Source organism: Danio aesculapii, chromosome 6 (assembly GCF_903798145.1).
Source record: "Danio aesculapii chromosome 6, fDanAes4.1, whole genome shotgun sequence".
Lineage (NCBI taxonomy): Eukaryota > Metazoa > Chordata > Actinopteri > Cypriniformes > Danionidae > Danio > Danio aesculapii.
This window is the reverse complement of record NC_079440.1, coordinates 28,789,592-28,806,152: the sequence shown is the minus strand read 5'-3', so window position 1 is coordinate 28,806,152 and position 16,561 is coordinate 28,789,592. Positions and strand designations below refer to the sequence as shown.

Below are 16,561 nucleotides of genomic sequence, written 5' to 3'. Positions count from 1 at the left end.
TGGCACATATTAGTGAACTGAATGTCAGTGGTATTAGTAAACTGGATGTTGATGTTCCATATGATTTATGTTTGTAGCTACATGTTTGTTTGATTGTTTCTTTACCCATTGTTTACCCATAACATTATATTGCACAAAATAATTAAAGACTTTTAAAGATTTTTTTGTATTAACCGATTAGTAATTAGTAAAACTGAAAATGTGTGGCAGACTTTGGTCACGATAAACTTTATTTCCTGGTTTTGTTCCAGAAATTATCCATTTACAAATTAAGCACTGGTATTAAGGCTCTATTAACGCAAGTCTGAGTGAAGAACTACACAACTATAGTGCAGAGCTGGTTGTTGACAACTGAAGTGAAGTTGAAGTGAGGAATAAAAAATAACTGTGTTATAAGTACATCAGGGCCTTCATACATTTGATAGACATTACACCTAATATTTATTAATGGCGCTTTGAACAAACCTGGATTTTTCCACTGGGTTCTCCTTCTTTGTTGTTGGTTGTTTCTTACTTTTTGGTTTAGTAGGGGAGGGAGTAATTTCTTCTCTTTCTTTTCCATTGTCTATTGCCACAGTTTTTCCTTTCACCTTCACTGGCTCCTGAATGAGAAGACAATTTTAATCAAAGAGCAAATTTAAAAAGTAGGGTTAGCTTTTGTGGGGTGAGCATGTCTCACACATGTACCTCTTTAATATTAGCCTCCACATCAGGGTTAGAGGTCTCTGTAGTAGTAGAGGAGCTGTCATCATTGTCTGCCAAGGGCTCTTTAAAATCCTCCCCTTGAGTCTTTCCCTTTGTTTTCCTTTCTTTCTCCTCTTTCTTCTTTAGCGCTTTAGTTTTATTCTTCACTTTTGTTTCATTCTTCCCTTTTGATTCAAGCACTGAGAAACAGAAATTAACATATACACTTAGCAAATTGCACTCTCCTCTGGAGAATAAAAAACACCCGGTACAGTAAGTTGAATGGTAACGCCCAGGACACACCAAGCCAATGGTTAGTGGTAGGGCAGCGTTAAGGGCCGATACCCCAAAAACGCTTTTACGTTTGGAGAATGCAAGGCACACTACAATGCTTTTTTTTTTTTTTGCAGTGCACTTTTTATGTCACAAGGCAACAACTGAATCAGCAGTGTAATGTGCACGAGAGCTGCTGTTGATATTGTTATAACTGTAATATTTAATAATATTGTGATATTCAAGATCTGTAAAGTCATACAGCTCCAGATAACTCAAAACTGACCACAAGTCTCTTCTCAATCTTTAAGTCTCCATAGTAGTCTTGACAACACAAACACTGCTGTCACCTTAACAGAAACCCTGACCCTGCTTTCATTTGATTGAAGAATGAAAAAGCGGTAACTAACATAACGCTTTTTCCACTTAAAATTAACTTTTTCCAACTGTGAGGACACTGTGCGTAGTCAAAAACGCAAGGCACAGTAGGTGGTTAAAATGCGAGCACTCAAAATGTTCACGACCATTAATAAAAAAGGCACAAAAAGTGTGTTCGGTGTGCTCAAGGCCTTAGTATGTTGGTGAGCATCTATCAAGCTAGTTTATGTGTCGTGTTCCACATGTAGCCTCTCGTCAGGCTAATGTCGCACAGAGTTATTCAGCATGTAGAATCGGTATCAGCTGTTGGTGAAAGAGCTCTCTGATTGGCTGTTCAGCAACAAATCAGAACACGAGAACAAAAACTCAAGTGACGAAACTAAGCAAAAAAAAGCAAGTCAAGAGGAAACGCGCTGCAGCCAGCTGTCATTTCGTTGCATTTCTAAAATATTTGGAAACAATATGAATTATCAGACATATTTGATACACAGCTTGTTCATGGTCTGTATGTGTGCAGCATTAGTTCTGGGTTCTCTTTTGGAATGACAAAACAAAATAACGCCACCTGCGAGGTGGAAAGATCCTCTCACGCAGGTGTGTTTATGTGGGCTGTCATCCATTCGGTGTGCGCACATGCAGCATTTTGGCTCAGATAGGACCAGACGTGGTCCATATAAAGGCTGATTTATACTTTTGACTGGCACTGCGTCACAGGCCTCTGTTGACTGCACGTACACCTCACGAAACAGACGAGGCCTTTATACTTAGCGCGGTCACCATTGTGATTTTCTTTAAAATGACTGGGCGGTTAAAGGAAACTTGCTTTTGTTCATATCTCAAACTCTTAATAGGTAGAACAGTCTATTAAAATATTAATGACAACAGAACACGGGTTGCTCTAGAAATATATATTTTCATATTATGGAAAGAATAAAAGCAAAAAAAGTGCATTTACTAAAAAATACAGATGTTTTTTTATTTAGCCCACTCCACAGTTCACACATTACCGTTTGGCTAGTTTGTGTCCTCTTCTTATTTGCTAAATAGGCAACAACGGTCCAACGGACCATTATCACCAATAAAGCCTGGAAAAATAGGCCATCAGTATATTGTAAACCGATAGGTACAAATATTCTTTTCCAGTTATCAAACAAACAAACAAAATAACCTGTTACTTCATTTTAGTTTTGTAACTATTAAATTGTTTTAATTTCAAAATTATAATATATACATCCATGTAAAACCTATAAATGGTGGAAAAACATGTTCTGTAATTGTTTATTAAAACCACCCGGGTCTCCATTTATGCCATGGCCTCTCTTTTTGGTTTCAACAAACTTATCCCTCAAGTTTTTCTAAACTTTTAAACAAAAACTTTCCTCCTTTATCACGGTTGTTGCAACTTCTAGCCAAGAATTATTGGTCATCTGGTTTTCCCTAAGATCACGCATGGATGGATCATAAAGATGTCTGTACAGGCGAACCTGCTTCAGACAAAATCTCTTCAAAGTGATTCATATTCCACTCAAATGAAATGCAGTACCTTGCGAACTGTTCGCTTGAGTCTCAAAAAAAAATTGTGTGCTGCGCCAGCTGTAATCATGTCACGCACACTCAAAGCGAACCTCCGCAAACACTGCGATGATGTCACAGACGCCGAGTTCACTTAGGCAAACTAGCGAACGCGTCAAGCATAAATGAGCCTTAAGGCAACAACACAGTTTTTATCACTGCTAGTTCTTTGCCATCAGCTTGGTGTGTTCCGAGCTTTAATCTATTTTGTGTCTGTTCTCATTTATTACCTTTGATTTGTGAAGACTGTTGTGAATTGTGTTCTGAAGACACATTAATGGCAGGAGACTCAGGCCTGTCCAGGTCTTTATCCATGGCTACCAGGAGTCGATTATAATCCTGATCTTCTGTACTGTTGGTCCTTGTGCTGTTAGATTGTGAGGGTCCTGAACTTGGCAGGTCCTCCAAAAGGCCTGAGCCCTGCTGCTGCTGTTTAGAACTTCGGGCTTTTCGGTTAGTCACCTGGTTGAGTCCTGGACCATTATCTTTATTGAGTGGAAAGGTGGAAGAGGATTGCATAGATCCAGAGCGGCCCGAGCCAGATCTGGGCTTGCTGTCTGGCAGAACACCGTTGCTGTTGGAACTGGAGTGTGAGCCACCTTGCCGACCCCCAGCCCGCCCACCAACGCTTGACCCGTACATTCCTCTCATCGAGTTCTGGTTTGAGTCAGCAAAGTCATTCAAGCTGGAAAAGATTAAATGCACGTTTGTAAAATGCCTCATAAAAGATGGTCCCAAGTAAAGCAGAAATAAAAACATTGGTTCATTTATCAAGTTTATAGATGATCTTCACTCACTTAGGATCACTTTGAATTCGTACAATTTCCCTGAGATCAAATGGTTTTCCAGTCTCCATGGGAGAGTTGGATTCCACAGACAGCCGTCGTTTGAAAGGCTCCCATATTCCCTGGGCTTCCAGATAGGCAGTAGCGATGACCAGCAGGAACATGGAGCTGGACAAATATTAAATATTAGTTAATATTTAAATATCATTTCATCACACACAGCTACAGACACATAATCCAACAATAAAAAATGAACACAATGTGAATGAAAAAGATCAAAGTAATAAAATAAAAACAGAACGCATGACCTGACAAATGTAATCTAGGCCTAAACAATTCAAATACATTATCAAGAGTTTGAGCTCAGCAAGATTTTTTTTTTAGTAACATTTTGAAATAAAATTCAGTTAATGTTAGGGATAGTTCACCCAAAAATTAAAAATGTCAACATTTATGCATCCTCAAGTCATCAACATTTACTAACATTTATTAAACATCATTATCCAGCAATAAGCAATTCCTTTGTTGCATTATTAACGCATCTTTGTTAATGTTAGCTAATAAAATAATTTGCAGCGTTTGTAATGTTTATGTTACAAGGGTCGAGACATTTTCTATCAGACCTCATAACGAGGGAGACGATGATGTAGAGCTCAAGCTCCCAGTTGGGTCGGGGAAGCATCTCAGCACACACTGCCAGCATGTGATATGGCAATGAGGCGTTAAGCACAAAGGCAAACACTGAGCCCCCAGCAGTCACCAACTTCAGCTCGCGGATTACTCTGGATGATGTGAAATCTGGTGTAAACCTGTATTAAAACACAAGATGGAAGAGAGTATATCATCTGTCTCCAAGTTTTATTCATGATAAGCTAGTAAGGCATAAAATGCAATAAAACACAAATGCTATAAGTTCTAAATTATATTTAAAGGGATAGTTCATCTAAAAACAAACATTTACTCACTAGACATAAGTAGATATCTTGAAGAAAGCTGAAAATCTGTAACCACTGACTTCCAGAGTAGGAAAAACTAATATTATTGAAGTCAATGGTTATAAGTTTTCAACATTTTTCTAAAAAATTTATTTTGTGTTAACCCGAATAAAGAAACTCAAAGGTTTGAAACAAGCAAAGAGTGAGTACATGCTTGTAGAATTTTCATTGTTAGTTGAACAGTCACTTTAAAACAAGATTAGGGGCTAAATATAACATATACGGTTAAAAAGTCACTGTGAAACCACTCACAGTACGATGAGGTCTTTCGAAGTGTTTGGTTTGAGTGCAAATTCTTCACAGTTGAGAACTTTGAAGCCATAACCCTCACATGCATTGCCACTGATCTCCACAGATCGAATGTGAATTGGAAGCAGGCCTGTGTTCTCCAGCCTGAAAGTCCTTCGAAGCGTGAAGTTTGGTTCCTTGGCTTTAACTGGGATAATTGAGAAAGATACACATTCATTTTAGCACAAGTGTGTAAAAAGAAATGGACAGAATCGCAAACCATTTGGTACCAATTAACAGGGTTCCCCCACTCTAAGCCAAATATCAACTTCAATGACTCTTCCCTGACCAAAAAAATCTATGGAAAAGCAAACTGCTTTTTGTGCTCTGCATAATATTGAAATGGTTTAAGCTTGATTGTTATTTTGCAGGACTATAAACTCTGAGCAACAATGGATAATTTATCTCAAATTCTGAAAAAAATCAGGTACTGCGGTGAACTGCTCCCTTCCCCATATTTGATAGCTTAAAAGTAGTTTTACAAATGTTTATGTTTAGTTTTTCTGTCATCTACTTAACACCCATGGCATTATCATACACCCAGTGCAATAAGCAGCAAGACGTGTTTGACGCGATTTGTTGCTTTTTTTAGACCAGCGCAACCGTAATTTTTTACATTTTGTGCAACATTTCACCATTTGCGCCACTTTGTGGACTCATGGGTGTGCCGGTCTAGAAATAAGGCTTTAAGGTGCACTGTGCACGTTGAGGAACTTAAATAGACTGCGCCACTGACCAACTTAAAGCTGGTCTAAAGTCCAGCACAGAGCACGTTGGTTGTGCACCTATGCGAGTCCAAACGCTTACACATTGCTTAAGACACACAATGTACAGCAATACACAAAAATCTTTACATATGAAAAAAAAAGGATTAAAATGTTCCAAAAAAAAATTCTACATAAATATTAAAAACACTACTTCCACTGCTGTTTTTTTTTTCAGTTTATTCATAACAATTTGCAATTGTATAATGTTATTATTATTAGCAGTATTATTTATTATATGCATATTTATATTTGTTTTAATAAAAACACGTTTAGATTGGTCCACCTGTCGGTTTTGGAGACGTCTGCATCACTATATTGGGCATAAGCATAGGAGGTGTGTTTGGATATAACTCAGTTTTTTGACCACACTTCGTTATTATTGTTCATTTATTTGCTTGCTGGAAATTAGAACTGAATTTAGAAATAGTTTTGAAACAAATCTTTGCGCTTATCAAATGAAATTAAATATGTAGGCTAATGAATGTCATCAGTGGAGTGAGTTTTCACAGTTTGCTTACTCCATGAAAGTTAAGGAGTAAAGTAAAGAGAAAGTAAAGAGGGTAAATGCAGGAGGCTCTAATTATTTATTCTTGTGCTGCAGATGGTCCATTTTCTCGGCAGTGAAGCGTTCAGTTTTCCACTTACAAAATTCGCCATGTAAATAGCAAATGCATGATGATAAAACCAATTGGTTTAATGCTGTATACTCAAAACACATCCATAGCTCATCAAGAGAATAAGCACAACCCTGTCAGACCATGCGCCGGGTCGCAGAGCGTATTTTTCCGTCCTTAACATATCAAAAGTGGATTCGGTCATGCCCTTAATGCTTTTATGCCATGTGCTTTAGACTTTGCGCCTAGAATGTTAAAGAGCCCATATTATACATGAATAGGGTCATATTTAGGTTGTAAGGGTCTCCAACAACAGTCTAATATGCATGCAAGGTCATAAAACACTTTTATGGTCTTATAATCTGCATTTATTTTACCTAATTATCCCAACGACTCCCATATGAATCGTTCAGTGATTCATTTGTTCCCAACCCCCTCCTCAGCGCGAAGCTAATCTGCGCTGATTGGACCGATGACAGCCTGCTGTGATTGGTCGACAGTGACAGGCTTTAGCACGAAACAGAGTGAAATGCCCAGCTGGTAATCAACTATATAAAAGTAGTCACAGTGCACACGCGCTTCATAGTGTAAGGCTTTTTTCACACACACACAAAACCCTCCTTAGAAGAACTGGGGAGATCGACGCGAGTCTCCTAGCCTCTCCCTCTCCCTCACACACACACACAACGCTCCTCAGAAGAACTAGGGAAAGCGACGCGAGTCTCTCTCTCTCTCTCTCTCTCTCTCTCTCTCTCTCTCTCTCACACACACACACACACACGCACACACACACGCACACACACACACGCACACACGCGCACACACACACACACACACACACACACACACAACGCTCCTCAGAAAAACTAGGGAAAGCGACGCGAGTCTCTTTCTCTCTCTCTCTCTCTCTCACACACACACACACACACACACACACACACACACACACACACACACACACACACACAACGCTCCTCAGAAGAATTAGGGAAAGCGACGCGAGTCTCCTGTCTCCTAGCTTACGATCGCCATAGCAACGACAAACGGAAGTGGAACGCGAGCTCACAAAAGCATTTAACGTTAAATCCGTAAACAAAGCGGCACGCGTCGCGTTTTTAACGTGGCTTACATGTGATAAGAGAATATAAAGAGTAACCGCGTGTACTGTACCAGGTTAACAAGTAACAAAACACAATAAATACATAATTTGCAAGTTAAACGAGGCAACAATTTTAATCGCACTTACTTACACTAGTGAATAAACCTCAACCACTGACTCTTCACAGTTCACAACTCATCTTTGGGTAGAGACTGTCAATATTATCCATCTGAGCACAGCGTGACTTCATTCGACCGGCGGCGTCTGTGTGTGTGTGTCTAGTGTTTTTTCTGTGTTAGTGGGCGGGGCCGCAGGTTTCAAATCTCCCTGGTTTGCGCGCGTAACTACTGGCGAGGCTTGTGTTTCGTGGCTGCGTCATCGCGAAACACCTAATGACTCGTTATCAAGACGACTCGTTTGAAGCACTATGAGTCGACTCTTTTATAGATGAATCAATAGTTTTAAACACTGTACTCTTACAGATTTAAGCCTTAGCTGGATATTTCACTTCACTTAGAGCTGTGTTACACACTACATGGAAGGGCATTTTCAAAAACCCATAATATGGGCTCTTTAAAATAGAGTCCCCAGTCTTCCAAGTAGTTATTTTTAAGCCAAAACCCCCAAAATCTATTATCCCAACCTGTTAGCCTCAATTAACAAGTACAGTTTGGTGACTACATTTGACTTATGTGAATGATTGACAGTTAACGCGAGAAAAGAATAAAATGTAGCTGAAAGAGAACCTAACTATTTAAAACAGCCATGAAACTATAACAATAATCAATGATTGCGATAAAATACATTGTATAGAAAAATTACATTTTGATAAATAGAAACAAAAATCCTTGATCTTTCCTAACTTGGAAAAATCAATGTCTTGAACTGACAAAAATTACATGATATTCCATGACCCTAATGTAAACCATTGATTTATTTTGATTTCTCACTCACCTTCTGAACAGTCTTTAAGGAATGACTCAGTAAGTTTAAACCTCAGAGAGCTGCCGAGACCTGGGGCTTTACCGGCCAATCTCAGACTCTCTGTGGTGCCCTGACCATGAACCATGATCAAGTCTACGATCGTCAAGTTGTTCCTTTGCAAACATAACATTACATTATTTTAACAAAATTAACTTACATGTTGTTGTTTTTTTTTCAGCATTTTTTTGGCTCACTAAGCTCACCTGACGACTAGCAGAGAAGAGACACTGTGATTGGTGGTGGGTCTGAACCTCACATTAAAGGATTTCACCTCCCCGGGCATAAGGAGCATGTTATATACATAGGGCCGTGTCGATCCTTCAACAAAACCTGTAGAACTCTTCATCACTGAAGACTAACAAACAAACAAAACAGAAACCTTTAGCAGCATAGAGAAACACCACAACCACTCTGCAGCATTTCTTTATGGTTGGATATCATGAAAGAATTTTGGAGAGTAAAAGAATTCAATTAAACTAATTTAATCACAGAATACAATGCTGCTGTGTTGTCCCAACAAGTTCTTTATTAGGACGTACATGATTTTTCTGGACCAGGAATTCCAGTGTATTTGTGTCCAGGTTGATGTTTGATAACTTTCCAAGAGGAAACCTTAAAAAAAAATACATAAATAAAAAGTGTTAGATGAGGAAATCAGTAGCAGGGCTCCACAATATTTAAAAAATAAAAATATTCAAATACATATATTTTATATGTATTAAAGTGGTGATATTTCGTTTCTTTGTCATGCATATTGGGATATGGAAAAATACAGACATTTTCACCAGATGACTTGAATTGCTCTGTTTGGAAAGAATAAACCATTTTATCAATTTGGGTGACTGGGGTGCACTTTAGCAGGACAGACAGGGAACATTCCCAGTGTTGTTAATACTTCAAAAAGATTATAGTTAAAAAGTTTTAAGTTTTCTGTTTTCAACTTAAAGTTAATTTTGTGATAATGTTGTGAACTATATTATTGTTTATATTTTGTTTCTTTTTTTTATATCTAAAGGAACTATGACATCACATAAAACTGGTTCACTCTATAAAAACTCTATAGAATTTTCCATAGGCTTTTCAAAGATGGCAAATAATAAGCTCTGTGTTCAGACACAGCTCAGTACACTAACACGTTTGTCCAACCTGATAATTCCCACATGGTTTATATAAATTATCACTTTGGGTCTTAAATGCAAATGCATAAACTGAAAGGCTAACATTAGGCTATAAACGGAAGTCAGTGCCCTGCTTGTTACATCAAGACCACCCTGCTTCCGACAACTTTCAAGTTTTTTTTTAGAAATATGGTCCATGACACAGATTTAATCTCTTAGTTTATTATATTATATTCACTGCTATATATTATAAACAAACAACAAATACGCAATAAACACATCTGTATATAGACCTACATGTATTTTGGGATTGTTTTTACGTGGGAATACATTAGTTTTGCTTTACGGTTGTTGTAAAAGTTTTAAAATGAGTATTAGCAAATGTGCCTACATAGTATTATCATAAGACATATTAATAAGTCTATCTCGCGTGTGCATACAGCCCGCTTACCTTAGTGGTAGATGAATAGAGGACAGAAATGAGGCATTAGAGACTAGTCTACCATTTGCCTGCAAGTACCATTACGGATAGAGAACAACATTCAATATTCTTTTTTTTTTTACAGAAGTACATCGAAAAGCAGCAGAGACAGGCTGCACTAGAAAGCAGTGTCTTCATAAAATAGTTTTATTAAAATAAATGATCAACAAATGAATCTGTCGATGGTCTCTACAAGTGAAGGCATCATCTACAAACAATATGAATTCCCAATTAGAAAAATACTACAAACTATAAAACACCATTTATGAAAATACTTAACAGACAAATCTAAACGCCCAACACAAGCAAGATATGTTCCAAATCAGTTCAGTTCGATGACGTATAATGTCTCCAACATTGCCTGTAGTCCCATTTAACAACTTGATAACAACTGTCTTTTTAAAGAAACGTAACATTTTAAAATGTAACTGATGTGTTTCATGTCATGAAATAAAACATGAAAGCATCTTTGTGGTAACCGCGAACCTTATTTAAGCAACTGAACAAAAATCTCATTGAAAAAACCCATTGACTTTGGGACGAGGAAACCGGAACTGCTAACTTGCTTCCAGGTTTTTGCATACAAATTGATGTCATAGTTCCTCCACTCTATTTATTTGTATTAATTTCAGAACATTTCATATAGCACATCTTTGGAAGTTAAGTTAAAGAAAAATACGTTTTCTATGGCAACTAGCAGTTATACTTTAATTTAATAAAATGTTTATTAATTTAAATGATCTCAAACTATATTTATTTTATTTATACAAAATAATTTCTACAATGTATACACACTACATTATAAAAAACTATAAGCTATAACATTCCTGAAAGAAAGTGGAAAGTTTTACCTGTCAGCAAGTTTGCCTGTGAACACTGAGGGATTGGGGTATAAAGCCAGAGGAAGAACCTGAACGTAGACTGGAACATCAGCTGAGTTTTCTAGAATCACTTCTTCCTCCTTGAAACACAAAAGTTCAGGTCAATGTATTTTACTGGAGTGAAAACCTCACCGTAGATTTAAACATGATCAAATGTGTTACACTCTGCTTTTAGGGCATTCTTTAGAATACAACACTCTTACAGGCAGCTAAGGCAAAAGAAAACACCAAAGGGCAGTGAATTATGTGTATATACTCACAGATGAGCTGTTGTGTTTGTGAGAGGAAAAATGGATCTGTTGTAGAGTTGAGTTGAGCAGCGAGGGCCATTTAAGCTTCGCTGAAATCTTGGCCTGCACATTTTTCTGAAGATCTGTGTCCACTTCAAAGAAAAGCTTCGACCCTTCACATACACGAGAACCGCATAAAGATACAATACATGCAACGGTGTGTGTTTATCTCAGCCTGGATTAAAGCGATATCCATCAGACTTACTCATGGCCTGATTGCTCCTTGAGCTCTCGCCATCTTTTTAGCAGCCGCTGGTGGAGATCTACATCAGCGTCCCACATGTCCTCCTGCATCACCATACCATGAGGTCTAGACTCCGCTGAAGAAAAAAAAAAACACACACCACAAAATTATTTAACAATTACTAAAAACAACTTGTCCAAGAAAAAAAAAAATGCAGAAAGGCAGCGTACATTTTAATACAAATGGTAATCCCACATAACAGTGATCGCCACACTGCAAGCGGGCATCAAATAAATGTTCGCTATCTGGAAAAGAAGTAAAAAAAAACAGCGTCAATTACAAAAATACTAATAAAAACCAGTCTACATTGTATTATTGTAGCTGTGGCAGTTGCATTTAAAAGGCACAATATGTCATTTAGTAGCCACTAGAATATATATATTTTACAACAAACAGGGTTAGTTTTGATTACGCCATGACTGAGTGTGGAATCGCCAATTGACCAAAAACACCCAAAGTGTGGGAGTTGTGGTCTTCATTGCATCCTACAGGACTCCTGTAGAAATCCTGTTCATGGATGAGCTGAAGTATTCAAAACTAATCTATAAATTAATAAACTTATTCAAAACCTTATCATGGTAGTATGAAGCAGAGTAATGCTGAAATCTGTCAAAGTGAAACAAGAAGCAACTACTAATGAGAGCATGACATGAAACGAAAACAGCAGAGCTTTTATTATGCCACTGCTTTAGGTGAGGATCACTCAGGTAAGTAGTAGCGCTGTTGAATGTTATTTGTTGTTATTCTGTCTGTTATAAAGCTGTTCTTTGAAGTCTGCAACATTTTAAAGAATCTCTGTTTTCTATAAAACCAAACTTAATCAGGGAATGTGGTGGACATCATAAGCATGGCAAAACTGGGCACAGTCTGAATCACTATGTAAAAATGGCTTATTTCTCAGGATTTAAAAATTCTTTGAAACATTTGGGATAATGCAAGTACAGAAGTCAGCTAAACCATATAACACTATTCTAGTGGTTTTTAGATAACAATGTGCCTTTAAAATCTGGGCGTATTACTATAGTGTTATATTGCTGTAACATGGCCTGGCACCTTGGACTTCGCCTGGGTTCCAACTCCACTTTATTATTGCGAACTCGTTTGTACTGAAACCCGGACATCCTCTGTGAGAGAGCGAATCTGCTGAAGCCTTACTTTCTGTGAGAATGAGCTCTGTATACTCAACCCTTGGTGGACTACTTTTCCCTGCGTACAAAAAAACAAGAGTAAAAACATGAAAACCACTGTGAAAAGGTCTGAAAGCTAATGAATGGTCTCTTGTCGCTCAAAAATAAAAGTGGTTTGCAAAGCAGGTCATGTTAGCGCATGGCACTGGACACAGGGAGTGGTGTTCAAACAGTGCCTGGGGGTAAAAGCAGGAATGAATCACATCCTCACATTACATGAACAACAGAAGTATCTTTATGATGTTGAGATCTCAAAAAAAAAAAAAAAAAAAAAAAAAAAAAAAAAAAAAAAACTGTACATATGAGCTATCATGATTAAAATAAAAAAACCTTAAAAAAAAAAAACATGATCTTTGTTTTTGCAAACTTACCGGGAATGAATCGGGAAGAATGATATGTTTGGGGGAACAGCCTAATGTTCCTACTGCAATAAGAGCCTTAACAGGGATTGTCAATATCTGAAACAGACACAAATAAACTGAAGATTTAAAAAGCATATATTAAAAACATTATTCACTTTTATATTTTATACAATGCCAGACTTGTAGCAGGAGTATAATCTGAAATGTTACTGAAGTTATACCACCTGATTTCTGCTGGTCTCAAACTAAGAACCACAAGTGTCAATAACTGGCATTTTGTCTTATATTGTGTGCTGCTTATTTTTGTTCACAAACAACACAGTTTTAAGTGGTCATTTCAATTTAATTGTTTTAAATACAGAAATTTGAGGAAAAGATGCACTGAGAATAGTTTTACAATCTAATTTTCATCCTCAGAGTCATAATCAAATGAGGAAAATGACATTCAGACGACTTATTATATCAACATTAACCCTAGCAGCGGTTTCGGCAAGATAATTTTGTTGGAAAAAAGTAGTAAGAGACAAAATATTTTGGATGACAAACATACCTCATAATCTGTTTGTAATGTGTACGGCTCCATCATAAACTCCCTCTAGAGCTTTAGCCACCAAAGTGACTTTAAACGCTGCATAATAACCTGAGGCTAAAATGACCTGTGAAGAAACAGATATGCAATACAGAGCTATGAACACCTGCTTTTCCTAAACAAATGCACAAGGCATACTGGATTGCAACAACCACGAACAACCCATCCTGACCTGAGGTACACATTACATTTAAAATATGAAAAACATTACAAGGAATATGCAATGAATCCTCTTCCAGGAAATGTCAACTTTCCTCTCAATTCCTCTCAACAGATGGATGCAAGCACGTTTGTTTGTATTTTTATGTTTGTTGTTTTTGTTTGTCTTTGTGGGTCCACTAAATTTCACAATTTAGAATAATCTGTTTTAAATTACAATAACCTTCTCTAAACTGTAACAATGTATGTGAAAGACAATACTCTAACTTTTCTCTGTGAAGTAGGTTTCACTATTTTTTCTGAAAAAAGACAGAAAATCATTCAAAATAACTTTTGAGCTTGCAGACATTCTAAACCACAAATCTTGCGACACTTCTGCAATTTTCACGAGTGCGGACATGCAAAGATTCCACCGGAAGTTATATGACTGCCTGCACACACACACAGACACTGAGATAGCCATGTATGGCTTCCTTTGGTTATCAGTTATTTTTCCAATCTCTCTTTCAATCTTTCAAATCAGTTTTTTCACCTACATAAATAAAGGCCACAAGAGATAAAACACTTACAGACTGTTTGGGCAGAGATGGTACATAAAATGTTTATCAAAGTTTAGTGAAAGCGTGCAATTTTAAGTGGTAAGTTTATTTATTGGCTGGCATTTAAATGAACAACAAACCAACTAACTAACCAAAAAACTAATTAACTAACTAACTAATTATTGTTTCATAGAATAAATGTAAACACAACTTATTTTATAACAGCACTTGTAATAGTAGCAGTAGTATAGTTAGCTCTCTCTGCAACTCTCACATGGTCGCCCACTGAAGCTATCAGGGTGTGCCCAGTCAGTACCAGTGGTGCGTTTCCCAAACAACGACATAACTCATGGCTGAACTATCATAGCACGATGCATCGTTTGGGGAAAGAACCATGTAGTGACGAGTGTTTCCCAAAATGCATAGTTTCTCTGTCGCAAATCTATTGCTTGAACCATGTTAGTTATAACGTAAAACGCCCATAATGACGCTCTAAACAGGGCAGAGGAACTACTTCTTTAGAGAAGAAACTCAACATTTCTTTGTGTAAATTATATTGTTTTACAAAACACACATTTAATCCAAAATTAGATTTATATTAGATGTTAGCTAAAAACATGCACTCGCTTTCCATATTAACTGAAATATACGTAAATGCCACATACAGAGCCTGTGTTTCCTTCACAAATATTATTGAGAATATGACATCCTATTCTAAAGCAAATCACTTACAAAAGCTAACACGTATTCTAATATCATATATAAATCATATGAATAATTAAATTATGAGGCTATTTATTATTAAAAAATTTATTATATTAGGAAATCAAAAATTCCTAATTTAATAATAATATTAATAATACTAATGATGATCATGATGATGATGATAATTATATTATTTTTGTTATTATGTATTAGAATGAAAAAATCATAATTTAATTAATAATAATATAATAAGGATTATTATTATTAAGTAGGTTATTGTTTATTTATAAAATTTTTTTTGAAAAGTCTACTTTTACAATTTGACACTTGTAAACCACAGCAGTTCTAACCAGCAGGCCCATGTCATATACAGTACAGATACTTAATAAAAAATGACCTACTATAAATTAAAGAATTTAATGTATGCTTATGCTTGTTTTGTTTTCATAAGCTTTGGAGACGTAACATAAATTCCGTTTTTAATTAATAGGTCACTTATAGCTTTCGTCATGAGGGTTGTGTTTCAAAATTACATCAATGTTTTCAAAGTGCACTGCTAAGGGAGCATAATTGTAAACATGAAGATCGCTAAAACTGAACTGTAAAAATAGTTTGAAGCAAATTACAACTTAGGGAGATGACGTTAATGCTTTTTTAATTTTAATAATTCTAACTTGAATGTTAGAATGTTCTAAATTAAAAGGGCATAGGGGGGATACCTGGGAATAGAAACACAGCCAGGACCTATGTTTCTAACGACAGCCAGAAGTGTGGTTGCGAGTGCTCAAGTTGCCGACGCAGTTTGCGAATGTTCGTTGGAGCGACGGATTTGGGAAACGGCAAATCAAACAAACTATGCTTGTAACGACAGAACTTGCGACCTTTGTTGGTTAACGATGGTTTTCGGAAACGCACCCCAGGATGGGAGGACCACATGGGGAAAGCTAGTTTGCTGTTGGAAATGGTGTTAGTGAGACCAGCAGGAGGCAATCAACCTGCGGTCTGTGTGGGTCCTAACGCCCCCAGTACCAGGACTCTATACCGCTCAGTGAGCACTGACCAACATTTGTCCGCTGGCCTCAGTCCATCATAGCTTCTTAACCATCCCAAATCATAATTGGCTTCATCTTTCCATTTCCTCTCTACCAATAGGCTGGTGTGCGGTCTGGCACAATATTTTGCAGTCATGTCATCCACGGTGGATGCTGCACACCTGGTGGGGATGAGGAGATTCCACCCAAAATGTGGGTAAAGCACTTTGAGTGTCCAGACAATGTGTAAGGAATGTAAAGAATCATTATTATATTATATTAGTATTATATTACAGCAACTAGCACAGATTTCTGCAATCACGTTTTTAACCGCACACATACATACAACGTTTTTAGCCTTAAAATGCGCATTAATTTTCAGTGCCAAATTGTCCTTATTCTTTACATACGAGGTAGCTGCAGCCCATTGTAATCTTTTTGGCTTAAGACTTCCGGTCTCATTCACTTTTATTAATTTTCAGACATTCAAAAACTGCTCGCTCTGCTGGTTGATGTTGCAAATTGATGTTTCTTAT

At 37.1% G+C, this 16,561-nt stretch overlaps 1 pseudogene; it reads right to left on the bottom strand.

The window, feature by feature from the left end:
* LOC130231238 (transmembrane protein 131-like) overlaps positions 1–16,561 on the bottom strand; it is a 29,237-nt pseudogene that overhangs the window by 7,118 nt on the left and 5,558 nt on the right.